General features: G+C 36.2%; 2 long non-coding RNA genes across 4 annotated transcripts in view; both read right to left on the bottom strand.

Moving 5' to 3' along the window:
* LOC131553311 (uncharacterized) overlaps nucleotides 1-4,356 on the bottom strand; it is a 71,648-nt gene extending 67,292 nt beyond the window's left edge. For all 3 annotated transcript variants that reach the window (XR_009274166.1, XR_009274165.1, XR_009274164.1), the window contains exons 1-2: nucleotides 4,196-4,356; nucleotides 1,050-1,124 (exon numbers count right to left, since the gene is read on the bottom strand). This is a non-coding gene — a long non-coding RNA (uncharacterized LOC131553311). The remainder of the gene's footprint in view (nucleotides 1-1,049; nucleotides 1,125-4,195) is intronic.
* Nucleotides 4,357-9,665: 5,309 nt separating this feature from the next.
* The window catches only part of LOC131553312 (uncharacterized), an 11,608-nt gene continuing 6,273 nt past the window's right edge, over nucleotides 9,666-15,000 (bottom strand). Inside the window, exons 4-6 of the long non-coding RNA XR_009274167.1 lie at nucleotides 11,898-12,018; nucleotides 10,892-10,963; nucleotides 9,666-10,260 (exon numbers count right to left, since the gene is read on the bottom strand). This is a non-coding gene — a long non-coding RNA (uncharacterized LOC131553312). The remainder of the gene's footprint in view (nucleotides 10,261-10,891; nucleotides 10,964-11,897; nucleotides 12,019-15,000) is intronic.

Raw genomic sequence — 15,000 nt, 5'->3', positions numbered from 1 at the left:
AACAAATAATCGCGATTAATCGCATCCAAAATAAAAGTTTGTGTTTACATAATATAATCCATGCATATATTTAAGAAAAATTTTATAATTTTGCAGACAGTTTGATATTTATATTACAAACATTTCTATTTATATATAATAGAAATTATATAATAGAAATATACACACAGTGTTTTTTTTTTGCTGGTGGAAAATTTTCTAGGTAGGGCGCCACATCCAAATATTTTAGCATACATCCCGATATGATTTATCCCAGTATAACAAAAAGAAAAGGATTAATGAAACATTTTAAATAAAGAAAATTGTTTTACCAAATTCAAGATTGAGGATGATTCTCACAAAACTATACTTTCCGCAAGCTTTTTTCAAGAAAAATGAAAACATTGTTTTTAATTTTAATAATAATTCAAAATTGATGTATACAGTGCAACAGCAAAATCTGTGAGAAAAATAAATAAATGTTACATTTGTTTAGACTATTTTCTATACATATATAACTACAAGTCGAGCTGCAGTACCAAGCAGCACCACACGGAGACGCCAACAGAGCACTATACCAGTCGCCTTAGTTATATAAATATACACGGATCTGTATTCAGAATTATTAAACAGAGCAAAACACAAATTAAGAAAAATAAATAAAAACATTATGAATTTGTTGAGTGTGGTGATCTGAAGGCAGCTCAACATGACCAGTGAACACCACTGTCCATAGCAAACTCCTATAAAAACACGCTTCTTCATTATAAAACACTTGCCAGACATGCGATCATACTGAAATGTGCACACATGATTAATCATTTGACAACGCTAGTTATGGACTCGAGTTAAAAACGTCTTCATTATGAGTTTGTTTCTTATAAACATGCAGCTTTTGGCTTCTCAAGATGTTAATGGATGAACTGCAGTCAACTGAACCACTGGCAGATGTTCTGATAGATGACACTCAACTGGAAACTATTCAGAAGTTGTATGAATCTATTCTATGGTGGTTTATTGCTCTATGAAAGGTAAATGCTGTGTTTGTCCAGCAGGCGTCAGTGTTTTACCTCAGATCAGCGATCAGTGTGTCGATGATCAGACGCTTCATTGATGTTTCTTGATCTTAATGATGATCAGGACTCCTGCAGAAGAGAGAGAAAGATCTCAAACATCTGCTGAACAAACCAAACATTACACATCTCTCATCTGTTCAGATCCAGACTGCGCTACACTGAAAACCTTCCCTGTGAGAAACCAGAAGAACCCGACCGTTCCCGCCTAAACTTCTGATCAGTGTCATTTTGCTTTCACTGAGTCATAGAGTGGGGGAACTATGATGTCACTTTGTAGGCGAAAACCCGGAGCGAGTGCATTTGAGCGCCTCCGGTTCCATCGTCCCAGAGTCAGTGGGTTTTTTGAATGGGATTTTGGTTAAATCCCTTAAATAAGGTCCGTGGTTCACACGAGCTCAAGATACTTCCACGTTTTATTCTACGACATAAAACACACCAGTTACACCACACTCCTGATTTGTTTAAACTGCTATGTTTCTTAAAAAAGACGGTTGCTAACAAGTTGCTAAATGGGACTACAGACGCTGTCGGAGACATTCAGCATCATCACGCCGAACAGTTTATCAATTACAGTATTTTCCAGTTGTAGTATCATTTCTAATTCAATTAATTGTAGAATAACCAATGAATAGTTTCCCGCATTTTATATTGTTGTTCAATGTTTTTTTGCTTTGCCCTGAAATGCGACGCAAGTCTTCGGAGGGAAGATGCTCGAGTTTATCTCTTACTGATGCGGAGACTCTGGGTTTGTATCATAAGGTAAACTCATATTATGATTATTACATGTAAACACCACATTTACTGGCTTTACGTGGTGAAAGTGAAACTTTAATGATGCATAGTGCTTACGTTAAAATTAAATGTTTACAGCCACATGAAGCTGTTTGTTCACTAAAATAATCTTACCATATCCAAAAACTCGCTCACTCTGCTGTTATTTAATAGATTAAATGCACTGGAATTTTATTGAATAGTACGTGGGGTCATTTTTAATTAAAATATTCATATTAATCAAGGATTTATTTACTTTTAATGCACCTTATTTCAAAATGTACAGAAACATGTGCTTTCAAGTTAAGATTATTTCATTTATTCACTATACTATTTATTACTAATGTCTCATTTCAGCTTTAGTTTGGCTCTAGTTTTGTATTTATTCCAGTTTATATGAAACGGTTCATTTTGTGAAGATTATCTTGATGGACAAAACGTGTAAGTTTCATGAACTATGATTGAACACAGAGCTTATTTTTTGCGATTAACCAGTTTCATGCTAACCGCCGATCCGCCTACAGACTGACGTCATAGCTCCCGCTCTATTAGTGTTCATTAACATTTCAATTAGTTTATTATTATTTTTTATTTATTTATATTAGTAAATCTTTTTGCTAGGCTTTTCCCTCTCTTTTTATTTAAGTTTTAGTTATTTTAGTTCATAAGTTGAACTAGTTAAACTCTATTAAAATTACTTGTTTTGTGAACGCAGTCTATCCAGCATGAATTTGTAAACATCATACTTTTTCGCTTATTTCAGTTCATATCATACAATTAGCGAGTTGTGTAGTTCTGACGGTGTCCTGTAGACATGACTGAAGGCGCGAAAACAGACAAACCGATTCAACTGACCAATCGGTAAGCCCCGCCCCCCTTAGTTACTGTTGCTCCCTCGGACAAACAAATGGAGTTGCTCACTGTCTTTCAATGACAGCTGCAGTGTGAAAACCTTGTCCCACGATGTTTTTGCACAATTTTGGACACAGAAGGCCACCAAATGGGAATTAAATATTCCATGGAGGGATTTATAACATATTTAAAAATAAATACGGTGGGTAACTCGAAGGAGGGTTTACAGATCACAATGTAAGCGGGAGAAGTCTCATATTACGGTCAGTCATCACGATCACGGATGACAACATGCAGCATCAACACTGTTCATGTATCGCAGGCTACGATTAAATTAATGCACATTTAACCAGTTTAATATGGAGAGGCACTGAAATGTAGACCTTCGTTTATGTGTTTTTGACCAACACTGTACAAGACGCGAGAACAGTCCGCTATTTAGGTTTGTACGTTAGCATGGACTCGCTAACTTTAACGTTAGCTAGTTTTAGCCAGAGATACCTTGCTAAAGCACAAGATAACATTAACGTTCTGCTTGAGCAGATGAAGACTGTAACTTAATGAGTGTATGACAACCAGAAAATGAACGTTTTTTGTCTTCATTTGTATTGGGATGAATACTTGGGGACATTTTGCTCTGTTTTGGCACATCGTTTTTTCCATTTTTGTAGCATAAACCCCATAAAACCGATGCGAGCTTCTATGGCGCTGAAACCTAAAGATGTCCGAGTTCCGCTCCCCGTGCAACTGATACTCGACTGCGATTGGCTACTCTGCGTTAGAGGGGAGGGGCTTACCGATAGGTCAATTGAGTGAGTCATTTACTCTGGAACCGCTTCGATTAATTCAAACACGTGACTTCGATCATTCAGCGATTCACTAGCAAAAAAACAGATCAAAAGAGCCTTTCATTTCCGAATTTCGACATGCTTGTAATGATTTTAAATAGTTGGTAACACTTTATTTTGATAGTCCACTTTAGACATTCTACTAACAGTAAGTAACTTTGCAACTACATGTCAACTAGCAGTCATTAGAGTAGGCCTATTAGTAGACTGTTTGCTTAACTTCTAACACTTTATTTTGATGGGTCCACAACATACTGACTATGAGAAACTTTGCAAGTATATGTCAACTTATTCTACTCACCCTAAACCTACCCTACTGAGAGTTAGTAGACATGTAGTTGCTAATTAATGATAATTAGTTGACATGTAGTTGGCATGTAATGTTAGTTACAAAGTTACTTATAGTTAGTAGAATGTTAAAAGTAGACTATCAAAATAAAGTGTAACCAAATAGTTAAATTAGTAAACCATTGCATCACAAAATGATTCACTGTTTCCAGAAAAAAAGAAAGTACACACAAATACAAACCCCTTTAAGTGTAGTACTCATGTTTTGTTTTGTTTTTTTCTTCTTGTATAACCACAGTTTTACTACAAGCAATATAGCTTTAGCTATGTAACGGCGGACTCGTGTGCTAATCATACAGTAAAACGAGCTCAACTACTCACCCACAGACATCCTTCACCCAAAATTGTTCGTTTAGGATGCAGATCAGATAAGTATTACTATTTCTTCCTTTTTAGCGTCTTTAAATCAACTTTTAACAAGTTAAACAACGTTAATCACTCGATTTCCCAGCTTCTTCTCCTCGTTGACCGTTACTGTTCAAAGGAGCGCGCGAGTACAGTTGCGCGCGCACTACATTCAGATTTCTTAAAGGGGAAGCGTCAGAATAATACCATATAGTTTGTGTTTCTATGAATTCTTAGTCACATGTAACACTTTTTAACTTATTCGTACATTATGAAATATCGTATTTATTATCTTTGCCTTACTGTATTATGAATTCCAGTGTTTATATTTGTGTGTATTCATGTAAGCTACATTTTTATTGTGGTTTACAAGTACACACACTCACACACACATGCAGTGTTACTCTAAGTTACTCTTAAAAAGTAATTAATTAACAGAATCAAATAAAATCCTACAGGACAGAGTAAAATTACATTTAAATAAATCAGAACGTCCAATAGAATTCTAAGAATCCTGTTAGATCCTAAAAGATAAACTGAAATTCCAATATGATTTTTTTTGACAAGGGCCATGGTTAAACTATGGCTAGTGTAGCAAAACCATGGCTAATTTGTGATTACCATGGTTTTATAGAAACTATTTTGTAGGCTAACTATAGTTTCCAAAGTCGGTCATCGCTTGTTGTGGTTTTCAAGGGTGTAGAGTTTAGTAGAGACACTATGACATGATCCTACCAATAACACACTACTAAATTGTCCCTATAGCAATCATTTAGATCAAACAATTAAATGTCTGTTGTCTGCTGTCTGTGCTCACCAATGCCAACCTACACCCTTGGAATTAGAGAGAGACTGACTTCACAGAGACTCATATATCAGAACACTGCAGTCTCTCTCTCTCTCTCTCTCTCTCTCTCTCATATATTGATGGATCGGATCTGATCTATGGCTGGATTTGAGTCAGCATTTCTCTCTGGACGAGCAGAAGCTCCTCAAAGCTGAGGAAAACACTAAACACATCAGATTCACTGCAGACGAATGTAAATCACTGCTGGAGATATTATAATCTATAACAAGGTTTCCCGGGTTTGTTATTTTAATATCATTAAGATTATATTATTATTATTATTAATATTTTGAATTAGTATTTATTTTAAGTTTATTTTTTTTATTTAATTGTTAGTTCTAGTTCTAGCAAAACAATTTTATTGTTTTGCCATTTTTATTAGTTTTGCTTTTTAAATGTCTATATAGTCAAGTTTTTATTAATTTTTGAGTTATTTTAGTAAATTAAGTTAAATTAAATGAAAATTAGAAACGTTGCAGTGGCAGATACCTGAAATAAAATGTTTTTATTAAAATTGTTTCATTTTTTTTTTAATAAGTAACAATACTGTTTTTATAGTTTTGTTATTTATAACAATAAACCTGTTCATGAATTGATGTAAAGCTAATAATTAAATCGTATAACATAAAAAATAATAATTTTGAAATAAAAACAATCACAAGTAAAATTAAAATAATTTTAAACACAATAAAAAATACTTGAAATGCTGAAATATTGATTAAATATTTAATTTGTTTACTTGCATGTTGTGACCATTAATCAACATCAGAGAATTAGCTGAATCTGCTTCAGAAAGTGTTTATACGTCTGAAACTGAATTTCCATCAAACTGATGTTTCATAATCAATTACGTCATCCATCAGAGAGATGCTGAGCGGCCGAGTGTGTAACGTATGGGGTGTGATTTAAATACATGAATATGCTAATGACATGCATTATTATGCAAAGAGTAAATGTCAAGGATTTAACGCTTTAAATGAAAAGAATGTGTTTTGTCTAAATATGTTAAAGCTGCAGATCACTGAACATTATCAATAACATTTATTATCATATGATCCATAACATGATTGTAAATATTCTCTTTTATTGTGCAATATGAATTTGTATAATGATTGCTGCTCGTCTGTATCATGAATCAAATCCATCCATCAGATTGACTGTTCATTGTGAGCTTTTGTGTGTGTGTGTTTGTTTGTTTGTTTGTTTGTGTGTGTGTGTGTGTGTGTGTGTGTTGGGCTGATGGGTAAAAGCACCAGCTTTTGTTATCAGTGTGTTTGAATGAGAGGCAGCAGGTTAAGGGCGTCTGCATTCATCTCATACACACTGAGAGCGTCTGTCAGTGAGGAGTGTGTGTGTGTGTGTGTGATGAGCTCTCAAGGCCAAAATCACTGCTATTATGTGACTTTCATGTTGAATCTCATGAAAGTAGTCCATATTCACCTCAAAATCACTTCATGGTTTTGACTGACGTTTTTCCTGTGACATTATTTTCATATCTTATAAAATATAAAAACCTTAATGTATTTACATTTATGCATTTACCAGATATGTAAAACATTAGCAATTTTTTTATCTTACTTTTTCTGAAAGAAATTAATACTTTTATTCAGAAAGTAGGTGTTAAATTAATTTAAAAAGTGAAAATAAAGATGAATATGAAACAATTTATATTTCAAATAAATGCTGTTCTTTTGAACTTTCTGTTCATCTGTGAATCCTGAAAAATAAAATGTATCACGGTTTCCACAGATATATTGAGCAGCACAACTGTGTTCAACATTGATAATAATCAGAAATGTTTGTTGAGCAGTAAATCAGCATATTATTATGATTTCTGAAGATCATGTGACACTGAAGACTGGAGTAATGATGCTGAAAATACAGCTGCGCATCACAGAAATAAATTACAGTTTAACACATATTCACATAGAAAACAATAATATTTAACTATTTTTATTGTAATTTTGATCAAATAAATGCAGTCTGGGTGAGTAGAAGACTACTTTGTGTGTGCGTATATATATATACAGTGGGGAAATAATTATTTGATCCCCTGCTGTTTTGTACGTTTGCCCACTGACAAAGAAATGATCAGTCTATAATTTTAATGGTAGGTTTATTTTAACAGTGAGAGACAGAATAACAACAACAAAATCCAGAAAAACACATTTCAAAAAGGTTATAAATTGATTTGCATTTTAATGAGTCAAATAAGTATGTGATCCCCTATCAGTCAGCAAGATTTCTGGCTCCCAGGTGTCTTTTACACAGGTAAGGAGCTGAGATTACGAGCACTCTCTTAAAGGGAGTCTCAGTTTGTTACCTGTGTATAAGACACCTGTCCACAGAAGCAATCAATCAATCATATTCCTAACTCTCCACCACAGCCGACACCAAAGAGCTGTCCAAGGATGTCAGGGACAAGATTGTAGACCTACACAAGGCTGGAATGGGCTACAAGACCATCACCAAGCAGCTCGGTGAGAAGGTGACAACAGGTGGTGCGATTATTCACAAATGAAAGAAACACAAAATAACTGTCAATCTCCCTCGGTGTGGGGCTCCATGCAAGATCTGACCTTGTGGAGTTTCATGAGAACGGTGAGGAATCAGCCCAGAACTACACGGGAGGATCTCGTCAATGATCTCAAGGCAGCTGGGACCATAGTCACCAAGAAAACAACTGGAAACACATTACGCCGTGAAGGACTGAAATCCTGCAGCGCCCGCAAGCTCCCCTGAACATGGGTCGTGGATGGTATTCCAGCATAACAATGACCCAAAACACATGGCCAAGGCAACAAAGGAGTGTCTCAAGAAGAAGCACATGAAGGTCCTGCAGTGGCCGAGCCAGTCTCAGACCTTAATCCCAAAGAACATCTGTGGAGGGAGCTGAAGGTTCGAGTTGCCAAACGTCAACCTCCAAACCTTAATGACTCGGATCTGCAAAGAGGAGTGGGACAGAATCCCTCCTGAGATGTGTGCAAACCTGGTGACCAACTACAAGAAACGTCTGACCTCTGTGAGTGCCAACAAGTACTAAGTCATGTTTTGCGAAGGGGTCAAATACTTATGACTCATTAAAATGCAAATCAATTAATAACTTTGTTGAAATGCTTTTTTTGTTGTTGTTATTCTGTCTCTCACTGTTCAAATAAACCTACCATTAAAATTATAGACTGATCATTTCTTTGTCAGTGGGCAACGTACAAAATCAGCAGGGGATCAAATATTTTCCCCACTGTGTGTATATATATATATACAGTGGGGAAATAATTATTTGATCCCCTGCTGTTTTGTCGTTTGCCCACTGACAAAGAAATGATCAGTCTATAATTTTAATGGTAGGTTTATTTTAACAGTGAGAGACAGAATAACAACAAAAAAATCCAGAAAAACACATTTCAAAAAGGTTATAAATTGATTTGCATTTTAATGAGTGAAATAAGTATGTGATCCCCAATCAATCAGCAAGATTTCTGGCTCCCATGTGTCTTTTACACAGGTAAGGAGCTGAGATTACGAGCACTCTCTTAAAGGGAGTCTCAGTTTGTTACCTGTGTATAAGACACCTGTCCACAGAAGCAATCAATCAATCAGATTCCAAGCTCTCCACCACGGCCGAGACCAAAGAGCTGTCCAAGGATGTCAGGGACAAGATTGTAGACCTACACAAGGCTGGAATGGGCTACAAGACCATCGCCAAGCAGCTCGGTGAGAAGGTGACAACAGGTGGTGCGATTATTCACAAATGAAAGAAACACAAAATAACTGTCAGTCTCCCTCGGACTGGGGCTCCATGCAAGATCTGACCTCGAGGAGTTTCTTGAGAACGGTGAGGAATCAGCCCAGAACTACACGGGAGGATCTCGTCAATGATCTCAAGGCAGCTGGGACCATAGTCTCCAAGAAAACAACTGGAAACACATTACGCCGTGAAGGACTGAAATCCTGCAGCGCCCGCAAGCTCCCCTGAACATGGGTCGTGGATGGTATTCCAGCATAACAATGACCCAAAACACATGGCCAAGGCAACAAAGGAGTGTCTCAAGAAGAAGCACATGAAGGTCCTGCAGTGGCCGAGCCAGTCTCCAGACCTTAATCCCAAAGAACATCTGTGGAGGGAGCTGAAGGTTCGAGTTGCCAAACGTCAACCTCCAAACCTTAATGACTCGGATCTGCAAAGAGGAGTGGGACAGAATCCCTCCTGAGATGTGTGCAAACCTGGTGACCAACTACAAGAAACGTCTGACCTCTGTGAGTGCCAACAAGTACTAAGTCATGTTTTGCGAAGGGGTCAAATACTTATGACTCATTAAAATGCAAATCAATTAATAACTTTGTTGAAATGCTTTTTTTTTGTTGTTGTTATTCTGTCTCTCGCTGTTCAAATAAACCTACCATTAAAATTATAGACTGATCATTTCTTTGTCAGTGGGCAAACGTACAAAATCAGCAGGGGATCAAATATTTTCCCCCCACTGTGTGTATATATATATATATATATATATATATATATTTTTTTTTTTTTTTTTTTTCTTCAATCACTGGGACACTCATATCAGAATAATATTCATCCAAAACTTGAACAAACCCATCTGAAGGCCACGTGTATCTTAAACACACACACACACGTTCAGAGGAGTTTTATGGGTTTTGGATTTGTGTTGTACAGAGAGAGAAACTCGTTATTAAAATGTTCAGAGCAAATAAACAGCAGCTTGAGCCGAACAGAACCAGAATGTGGGTCGATCTCTCTCTCCTGGAGCGACCCGAGAGTGTGTGTGTGTGTGTGTGTGTGTGTGTGTGTGTGTGTGTGTGATGGAAAGTTTAACAGGCTCATATGGCAGTCATTACAGTTCACCACGTGACACTGATGCCTCTAGTGTTCACTAGTGAAACTACACACACACGGCTCTGAAATGAGGCTTTGTTTCCATCTTCATGTTTTACAGCATCAGTGAGCGTTACTTAGCAGTCTTTGCCAGGTTAATCATCACTAGTACTAGTTCTGATAGTGATGATGAAACCTCCAGCACCAAATCACTCTCTTTTCACATGCAAACGTTAAAAAAATCTTAAAAATCCCTGTGTTTCTGTCATTCAAGTGTTGTAATGTTTCTGCGCTGCTGGATTCCCGTCGGCTCACATGACTCACTGAATCTCAGATCATCAGAGTTTCCTTCAGAACCACCTACAGAAACACAGAAGACATTTAAGATGATTTCATCACGCGAAAAAATCATTTCTCCTTGTGTACAAATGATGTCATTGATTTTGATGAATTAATCTGAATCAGTTGTTACAATGAATGATATATAGATCGTCATTATTGCAAACGTCGTATTTATAAAAGTGAAAACAACAGATTGAGATATACAGTATATATAAAAATGCTTATTCTATTTTATACATCATTCAAGTTAGTGATCAATTCTATTTTGTGCAACATTCAGTTACATTAAAAATGAAGTGAAATCAAACATGCATTTTTCCACACTCGGAGAAAACAGTAATAATTACTTCCATCCCTCACATGTGTTACACAGACGCTCATTTTCACAGAAATATTCTTTCATTAGCAGATAAAACTGCATTCACACAAACAAACAAACATCTGGAGAGGAGTTTCTCTCGGTGAACGACCCTCAGATCATTTCACCGCCTGCAGCTTCATTTAGACCCCTATTCTTCTGTTCTTCATTTGGATCCATATTTGTAATGCAACTTTATCATTTTTCTATCTTTCCTTACTTACTTACGTAGGCCTGATGTGAATCAGTGTGTGTGTGTGTGTGTGATCTGTTCAGATCTGTGTAACTCACAGCAGCAGCAGCAGCACATGAGTGTGTTAGAGACGCACTGATGGCCTTCGTCCAACACCTCCAACCATCTGACTGGAAAAACAACACCAAGACTTTAGTAGGTCAAACACACACCAAACACACACAATATGACAGGAAATTCAATTACAGCTGTGCACGCACACACACACACACACACGCACACACACACACACGCACACACACACACACACACACACACACACACGCGCACACACACACACGTGCACACAAAATCTTCATCTTAAATTTAGAAATGTTGCCTTGGCAACAGAAATAAAATAAGTGGAAGTAATAAAAAATGAAATAAAAATAAATGAAATCTAATTAAAAATATCAAAAAATAATAATCACCACAGGGTTATTATAGTTAACTAAGAAATATATAAAGAAACTTATTTCAGCTAGTTGCCAAAGCAAAAATTCTCAAAAATTGCAAAATTTATGAAAACCACACAACAAAATTACCAAAACTTAAATTTAACTTAAAAAAGAACATAAAAATAAATGTTAAATTTTCAATTCAATTGAAATACTATAACATTACATTAAAAAAAAAAAAAATATATATATATATATATAAAATAACACAGCAACTAGTTAACAGTAATGAAACTTCACACTGTAGTTATTGTATATAAATTATAAGTCAAACAAAGACTACTGCAATACTAAAATTTTACAGAAAATATAAAGCTTGCAAGGTAACATTTCTAATTTTCATTTAGTTTATCTTGATGTAGTAAAACATTATGAAAACTATATTGACATAAAAAAGCTAATAAAAATGACAAAAACAACAAAATACTAAATGTTTAAGAACGGCTAGTGAAATAATGCTGTGGGTTTGAGTTGCTCTCGTTGCTGGTGTGGTTTCTGGGGTTCAGCGGGGTCAGGTTTCCTCCGGCCGCTGCGCTGGGGGCCGACACACATCTGGAACATCCATCAGAACCTCAGATACCAGACCTCCACAAGCATCTGAACAAACCTGCAGGATTTCATCACGCTCCACATTCCTTCATTACTGCGCTAAAGGAAATTCAGCCTTAAATGATCGTCCTGTCATCGTTTATTCACCCTCACGTCCTTCCAAACCCAGATTCGTTCTTCTGTGGAAAACAACAGATGTATTTTGAGGAAAGTCCTGCTCAGAATGAGCTTCAAAACAACATAACCTCATAACGATCATCCGTATGACTCATGCATCTGAAGTCAGATGACAATTTCAGTCATTATTCACTCTTCTTCATCTTTTCTATAAATCAGTAAATCCACTTCACAAACCAGACTGATTTTATGAATGCTAAATGTCTCATTTTAGAAGATTTAGAACAGCATGAAGGTTAGTAAATACTGACAAAATGTTACATTTTGCATAAACTGTTTATAGATTTTTTTTTTTTTAAGTGTAATCCAGGTAAAATGTATACAATTTTCAAATAATGCAACAATTATCAGATTAAAAATGCAACTAACTCAAGTTTAAATAAGTTGAAGTACCAAAATTACTCAAAATACAGTGAAATATAAACAAATAAAAATGACAGAAGCACATAAAACGACTAAAACTAAACTTAAAATGAAAACGGTAATAAAAGCTAATTCATATAAAATACTAGAATAGCAATACTAAAATAACAATGTTAATGAGAAACAAAGTTGTAAATGAAAGATTATTGGAGCATTTGTTTTATAAGAAAATGCTATTTCTGTGGAAGCTTGTTTCTGCCACTGAATAAAAATAAAAAAGGTAATTGTGACTTTTTTTTTTTTTTATCTTGGTTCTGATTTTTTTTCCCACAATTGAGTTTATTTTGCAATTATTCCTTTTTTTCAGAACTGTGTAATATAAACTGGCAATTATAATAAAATAGTTTTCAATGCCTCAGAATTGGACTCACACAGTGACTCTCCGAGAAAAGAACCGCAAGAAAATAAAGTCAGCATTGTGTGATAAAAAGCCACAGTTGCCTTTTTGATTTTTTACTCAGTGGCAGAAACAGGCTTGCATAAAGTCTTTTTACTTCAAAATTCAGTGTTATTTGCCATTTCTTTGTAACTGTTTGTAAAACCTACTAGCAAAATATAAGTAAATCCTGCACCAAAATGTCTGTGTATAGACTTGGACTTGAATTTTATTAGATAAGCTTTAACAGATTTTAATAAATCATACTGAATTATGATTAATAGACCCAGAACAGTGTATCAGAGCTGATTATCTGTGATAACTGAGGGTCAAACACACACTTCTGCGTTGCAGCAGGAGGTCAGAGCTCTCGTCTGATGAGAATCTGACACGACAAGCTGAAGAGGAGAAAACTCCCCTCGAGATTCAGCACCGAGTCCCTGATCAATGAACCAGAGCTGAACACGCGTGTATGTATGTGTGTGTGTGTGTGTGTGTGTGTGTGACTGTGTGTGTGTGTGTGTGTGTGTGTGAGAGAGAGAGAGAGAGAGAGAGAGAGAGAGAGAGAGTGTGTGTGTGTGTGTGTGTGTGTGTGACTGTGTGTGTGTGTGTGTGAGAGAGAGAGAGAGAGAGAGAGAGTGTGTGTGTGTGTGTGTATGAAGCAGACGGGTTATTGATTATCTTCATCATGAGGATGACAGGACGCTCCAGGGACGAACTGACAGGTTTCTTCAGAGCAACAAAATCCATCAGAACCTGTGCTGTTCACTGACCTCCTGAGAAACCGATGAAGACACGGATCACACGATGATCAACAGGACAGAATAACAACAGAGTTTTAATGAAACTTAGTGTTTAATGTAAGCGTCAGAATAACTGCAGTCGTGTCTCCAGATGAACTCTTACTGAAGCAGCTCAGCTTTACTTGATTCTCCATCAATCACTTTCTAGAAAAATCAGTGCGTCTCAAATCTGATCATCAGGATCTTCTGAGGAGCTTTACTTTCACTGTTCCTCAGCGGAGGAATGATCTTCATCTCACATCTTCTGAGGAGCGTTTATTTCTTCATCTCTCCATCAGCATTGCATTACTCTGAATAAAGCTGAGCTGTTATCAGACTTTATGAGCCATAAAAGCCTGATGGAGGAAATATGAATATGAAACATATGCAAACTTTTTTAACACACTTTTAATATTTTGTCTAAAGTGTTAACAATTAAAAAAAAATTTAATCTTTCAAAATGCATTTTCATATTATATTATATATCAAATATATTTAAAAATATGGATCTCTCGATATTGTGATTTGATTAAATATTTTTTCTATATTTATTATATATAAGAATAATTAAGTAAAGATGCATGTTGTTCTTTTTTCATAAAATAAGTATAAATTGAAATGGTGATCATTCAGAACTAAACACTCATCACTGCTCTACTGCTTATGCAACATATGACATTTAGAGATGAAAACACACACACACACACACACACACACACACACACACACACACACACGCACACACACACACACACACGCACACACGCACACACACCAGGTACTGAGTGTTTTATGTAACAGGAAGTAGGCGGGTCTTTTGTCCTGTTTTAAGTCACCTGACACAGAATGAGCTTATTTATTCTTCAGACACTTCTCGTCTAAAGCAGCTCTTTGTCCATCAGATGAAAGTACGATCCTAAATACAAACGGAGAGCATCCATCCATCTGTCCTCTGCTTTCATGAAGGAGTGCAGGTATAATCACGTCTCTGCTGTGACTTCAGACGCTGGTTTATGATCTTGCTCTCATGATAAGCGTCTCTGTGTTCGGGCGAGTGCAGACTCATACACACAGGTGTGTGAAGAGAATCACATCAAACCAACTCGGTTACTTTCATTCATTCGCTCTTACTGTCAGTCATTCATCAGGGATGATGCTGTCTTCGTATTCTTTCATCAGAATGTAATAAACACACATTACTCCATCACATCCGTTCACCAGAGAAAACCCAATCCTGCAGCGTCTTCACCTCATTAAATATCCTATTCTCACATCAAACACAGATTCGTCCACATTCACACATCAGTGACGTTTGTTAAAGGGACAGTTCACCAAAAAAAGAACATTTTTGTCATCATTTACTCTTCCTCGAGTTGTTTCAAACCTGCAGGTGTTTCTAGTAA

This window comes from Onychostoma macrolepis, chromosome 14, assembly GCF_012432095.1.
Source record: "Onychostoma macrolepis isolate SWU-2019 chromosome 14, ASM1243209v1, whole genome shotgun sequence".
Taxonomy (NCBI): domain Eukaryota; kingdom Metazoa; phylum Chordata; class Actinopteri; order Cypriniformes; family Cyprinidae; genus Onychostoma; species Onychostoma macrolepis.
The sequence above is the reverse complement of the archived record's forward strand: the minus strand, read 5'-3'. Positions and strand labels throughout refer to the sequence as shown.